Here is a 6,269-nt window from a genome sequence, read left to right as displayed (position 1 = left end):
TTTGCATTTGCAGCACAAACCACCAATTTGTGACCTTGGTTAAGTCCCTGAATCTGTAGGTAAGCTGTCATGTGATCTAGATGAGCCCATTGATTCAGAATCAACAGCAAAAGGCTTTCCATAATTCTTTGAATTGCATGACCTTTTCCCTAATTTAATTGTGTGTTTCCCCTCCATTCAACCAGGTCGTCAGGTGTATTAAGAAAACCTGTATTCAGAGGTTTTATTGTAGTCTTTTGTCAGTGTGGTACATTACCATAGCTCATATATATCAATTGACCTAATATACTGTACTGTATTTTGTAAGAATAGAATTGAATAGACATAAATCTTCTGGCTACTGATCTGCCTCTCTACATACCACCCCGCAGAATATGAACTGAACAATGCGTGTTGGTTAGAAACATCAATCTGACAGTCCAGAACAGCTGACCCTAAATTATATCAGTTCTGTTGTGTTTGTTATAGTAGAAGCTGGGTGTGGGAAGGGGGAAAACAGAATCAAAGAGCTATACTCTCAGTCTTAAGCGAAGGGGGAAAGAGGCTTGTGCTGGACCCTGTGCACACACTTGAAGGCCGCGTTGAGACAATGAATTATCCGTGACCCAAGCCCTGCTCAGATAATCCCTACCATTGTGTCGTTGAGTTGTCGTAGTGCCGCTGCAAATGTACATTGTCCCAGGGGTGTCAGCAGTCATAATGTAAGTAGCCTAATTTATGTTCCTCGAACTCCCTTGAATGCCTCTTTCAATCCAACATTCATATACTGACTATCTCTGAAACTCACCTAGATAATACCTTTGATGATACAGTGGTAGCAGTACGTGGTTATACCATCTCTAGAAGAGACAGGAATGCCAATGGAGGAAGTGTTTCTGTTTATATTCAGAGTCATAGAGTATCTCATGCCAAATGCTGTTGAAGTAATATGGCTACAGGTTCACCTGCCTCACCTAAAGCCTATTCTTGTGGGAAGCTGCTATAGACTACTAAGTGCTAACAGTCAGTATCTGGATAATATGTGTGAAATACTTCATAATGTATCTGATATCAAGAGCGAGGTATATTTTGTGGGTGACCAAAATGTTGATTGGCTTTCATCAAGCTGTCCACTCAAGAAAAAGCTTCAAACTATAACCGGTGCCTGCAACCTGGTTCAGGTTATCAGTCAACCTACCAGGGTATTTACAAACAGCACAGGAATGAAATCCTCCACATGTATTGATCACAACTTTACTAATGCTGCAGAAATCGGCTCTAAAGCAGTATCCACATCCATCAGATGTAGTGATAATAATATAGTAGTAGCCATATCTAGGGAAACCAAAGTTCCAAAAGCGAGGCCTAATATAGTGTATAAGAGATCATACAAGAGGTTTTGTAGTGATTCCTATGTTGAAGATGATGAGAAACTGAAAAATGATATGGTTGAGTGGGATGAGGCAAAAGGAATGGCAAATAAGTCTGGCTGAACGGCAAACATACTGTAAGTTGAGTATACGTGTGTCTAAACTAAACAGAAATAAGAAACTGTACTATGAAACAAAGAAATTATATAAAGAATGATAGTAAAAAGCTTTGGCGCACCTTAAATGACATTTTTGGGAAAAAGGTGAATTCAGCTCCAATATTCATTGAATCAGATGATTCATTAATCACAAAACCCACTGATTATTGCCAACTGCTTTGGTGATGTTTTCCCTTTGTAAGATTAACAAACTTAGGCATGACATTCCAACAACAAATTATGAACCTTCACACCATGCATAACTGACCAAATTATGAAAGACGAGCATTGTTATTTAGATTTGCGTAAAGTGAGTGTGGAAGAGCTGAAAGAATTATTGTTGTATATCAACTTGGATGGAAATGACTGAGGATGGTAGTGGACTGTATTGCCACTCCTATTGGCCATCTCTTCAATCGAAGCCTACAGGAAAGTGTGTACCCTCAGGCCTGGAGGGAAGCAAAAGTCATTCCGCTATCCAGGAATAGCAAAGCACCCTTTAGTGGCTCAAACAGCCGACCAATCAGCCTGCTAGCAACCCTTAGTAAACTTTTGAAAAAAATGGTGTTTGACCAAATACAATGCTATTTCACAGTAAACAAATTATCAAATGATTTTCATCACGCTTATAGGGAAGGGCACTCAATATGTACGGCACTTGCACAAATGACTGATTGGCTCAATATTATACCCGTCCGCTACCACAGCAAGTGAAATCACTGCAACACTTAAAGAGCTGCAGTCAGTTTTAGAATGGGTGGCAAGTAGTAAGCTACTCCTAAGTATTTCACAACTAAAAGCACTTTTTCATACAAATCATTCACTAAACCCCAGCTAAATCTTGTAATGAATAATGTGGAAATTGAGAAAGTTGAGGTGACTAAACTGCTTGGTGTAACCCTGGATTATAAAATGTAATGGTCAAAACATATTGACACAACGGTAGCTAAGATGGGGAGAGGTCTGTCTGTAATGAAGAGCTGCTCTGCTTTCTTCACATTGCTATCAACAAAACAAGTCCTACAGGCCCTAGTTTTATTGCACCTGGACTATTGCCCAGTCATATGGTCAAGGGCCACAAAGAGAGACATAGGCAATAAAGCAGCACGGCTGGCCCTTAAATGTACTCTGAGAGCTAACATCAATGGCATGCATGTCAACCTCTCCTGGATCAAAGTAGAGGAGAGATTGATTGCATCACTACTTGTCTTTGTGAGAGGTATTGACACGCTGAATGCACTGAGCTGTCTGTTCAAACGACTAGCACACAGCTCAGACAGACATGCATAACCCACAAGACATGGCACCGGGGGTCTCTTCACAGTCCCCATGTCCAGAACGGACTGGAAAACGTAGAGTATTACATGGAATTTATGCAGTAAAATCAGATTTTTAAAAAAAAATGATAAAACTACACCATATTGAATAATGCAGACTGTGAGGAGACACACACACACACACAGGCATATGCATACAGACACACATGTCAGCAAACACACTCTACACATGTATGTATGGTGGTATTATAAATGTTGTATGGTGTAATGTTATATGTAGTTTTACTTAATTTTTGCCTCATTTGTTTGGACTCCAGGATGATTGATGGGAATCCTTCTCGTCTAGGAGCTATATCGTTGTGGTATGATCTTTGGTCTGTGTGCTGTTTACAGTTGGATTTAAAAACATAAAGCTTGGCCGGTATATATAACGAACACTAGACGGCACTAAACTCACACAATGATAATAATCTTTGATTATCAGTCTATGTGCAAATTATGGTTTGGTGATGCCATGGTATTACCATGTAATAAACTACAAAACTATTTTTGCTTTCTTACCTTTAAAGTAATATTTTAAATATTCATTATATTAAAGGGGCAATCAGCAGTTTCTACATCCATTGATTCTTAACGAAAATAACTTCTAAATGCCTCATCAGCTTAGTTTAACTGTCGTACTCCCATCTGAGTCCAAAATATGAGCTTGTTTACTCCAATGTTTGAAAACAAAGTAAATGTAAACAAATACTGTTTAGCCTTAAAAAAAATATTAAACTATCATTTGTATATCATGGATGGTTAGTCCTTGCATCCATAGCTCTGTCTATGAACTTGAGTGATTACATTTCTCCCGCCCCATCCCTCAGCTTTTTACTTAAACAGTGGCGGGGAAACGCTTTGTTATTGTTTCAAGTGCTGATTGACCCTTTAACTTTCTGTGATGTGATGCAATTATACAAAACAACCCCAATGTAATAAATCAAATCAATCCTAGACTTGAGTGTAACTTAATCACAGCATCAACATGGCTTGTTTTATTTTGCTATTTAAAATTGAGAAATATGTTTTGACATAGTGCAGAACTGTGACAACACTAATTGTTGCTTCATAACGATACATAACAGTTTGATCTCCACAACTAGTTTTATATTAGTATTATTACAACTTTTTATTACTTGGTAATATTTAGACTTTGGCATCTGACTTTGATATTTGTCATTTAGACTGTACACATGTACTGCACTGTTAAGGAGAGCTTGCAAGTAAGCATGGCACTGTACTGTTTACACCTGCAAGATCCTTTGCAGGTGACAAATAAACTTTGATTTGATCCACACACCTAGATACTGTAGGCCCTTTCATCATTACATCCCTGATGTTGTTTGACTATAATGATAACTCTGAATGACAAGCTACATGCGCTGGCTGGCTGTGCTCATCTTGTTAGCATGGAGAATCTTGTTGAGAGCAAGGAGAGGTCACTTGTTTATTTTCATCTTTCTTGTCCAGAAACATATTCTGAGTTGACATGAATAACAGGCACTTTGTTTAACATATGCATGAGGGTATAAGGGCTTACATGTACTGTAGGTGTCTACATGAAGTGCTCTGAGAGAGACCACATTCTAAATTCAACACAGTATCTTTCATATAGACACACAGTAGGGAAAAGTTAATGGAATTTTCCACTTAAGAGGAAAATAGTTATGATTTAATCTTTAATTGGCTCAATGACAAATGTATTAAATATATTGATTAGACTATTTAAAACTATTTTTAGACTAGTTAAGACCAACATAAATGATATGCCCGAGCAAAGGATGCAGGGCTGGTTCCACCAGGCTATAGGATGCACTTGATGTGGCAGTGTGTAGAGGATGAAAGTTCAACAAAAAGTCACAAAGTATGAAAATTAATAACCTGTATTGACCTTCCTGATAATATCCTCATACATTTTTATTTTATTATCGGCCCATCCACCACCCTCCCTCTTCGGAGGACAAAAGTAACTTAGTTTCTCAATAGACATTTTTGTGTGACTTACCCGTATAAGATAAGTTATATAGCAGTAGCCTTCAGACCAGTTTCATAACATTATTAAATGTTTAGTCCTTTAGCAGACGCTCTTATCCAGAGCGACTTACAGAAGCAATTAGGGTTGCCTTGCTCAAGGGCATATGGACAGATTTTCAACCTAGTCGGCTCGGGGATTCAAACCAGCGACCTTTTGGTTACTGGCCCAACGCTCTTAATCACTAGGTTACCTAACCATGACTAGTAGACTACAACGTTCTAGACACTGGGGACACCCTTGGGTAATACTTGTTGCTCACGAAGTTGTAGCATAGTCAGTCCAGACAGAGATACAATCAAGAGTTTGTTCAAAGTCTATTTGGTGACACCAACGCCAACCTACACCATATATTTCAGCTGTCACAGGACTGGGCCATCTGTTGCGTTAGATACTTCCCATAAGCAGGGGTTTACAACATCTTATAATAATACACCAAGGATTTTTTTCCTATGTGATTTTTCCATTCCCTTCTTTGCTATTCTGTTCCTTGAGTGTGAAAAGCATTCTTGGTAGCGGGCGGCAAGCGTATGTACTTTAACTTGCTACTCTTCTCCTCTACCAGGGCTTCCCTTTCGTTGCTCTTTGGAAGCTTGTCCAGTTTTGCCATTTGTGGACAACGATGACAAGACACAAAAGCATGTGTTGGCCATAAATAGCTCTGACCAGCAGAGGATTGCTCACTGCCTGCAGATCAAATTCTCTACAGGCAGAAGGCAGCAGGCCTGGCCCCCAGCCCAGTTGCAGTAAAAGACGTACCACTCGCTCTTTCCTAGAAACACTTGGCCCTGTTCAAATGAAGGGACAGGGGCAGACTGGCCTGGCTGTTCATTGAAACTTAGATGGAGAGTATAAAAAGGTGCTTTGATTCATTTGGGAAACTGCAGTTCTCTAAGTTAAGGTTGAAAGAGCATTACATAAAAATATGATTCAATCTATAAATATTTAAATGACATAAGTTGACAGTTCTCCAATTCACAATGACATACAGTATGATCGGGGGTTGGTCATTAATGATTTGCTGTACTACAACAGAAATAGCCTTACTAGCTTGGCTTCACGCACAACAGTGTAGATATTAGATATAAGAAGCATCAGGGAAACCACCTTATTTTCAATAATTTTGGAATTTCCACCTTATTTTCAGAAATTTTGGAATTTCACACAGAAAATATAATGTATAGAGCTGAAATTATTCCCAATTGTACACAATATATTTATAGCAGAATGTTCCGTTAAGTTGTAGCTGCCCTCCTGAACAGAGCCCAGAAGATTGTCACTCACTCACTGCATCTGGTTTAATTGAATAAGGCAATATAGCATAGCATATAGACCAGATCTTTCTATTTCCTGTTAGAGGAAATCATGAATGTATCTCTTTATTGCTTCTCAGCCCTCCTAATGAACAGAT

This window comes from Salvelinus alpinus, chromosome 25, assembly GCF_045679555.1.
Source record: "Salvelinus alpinus chromosome 25, SLU_Salpinus.1, whole genome shotgun sequence".
NCBI lineage: Eukaryota > Metazoa > Chordata > Actinopteri > Salmoniformes > Salmonidae > Salvelinus > Salvelinus alpinus.
Note: the sequence above shows the minus strand (reverse complement) of the source record.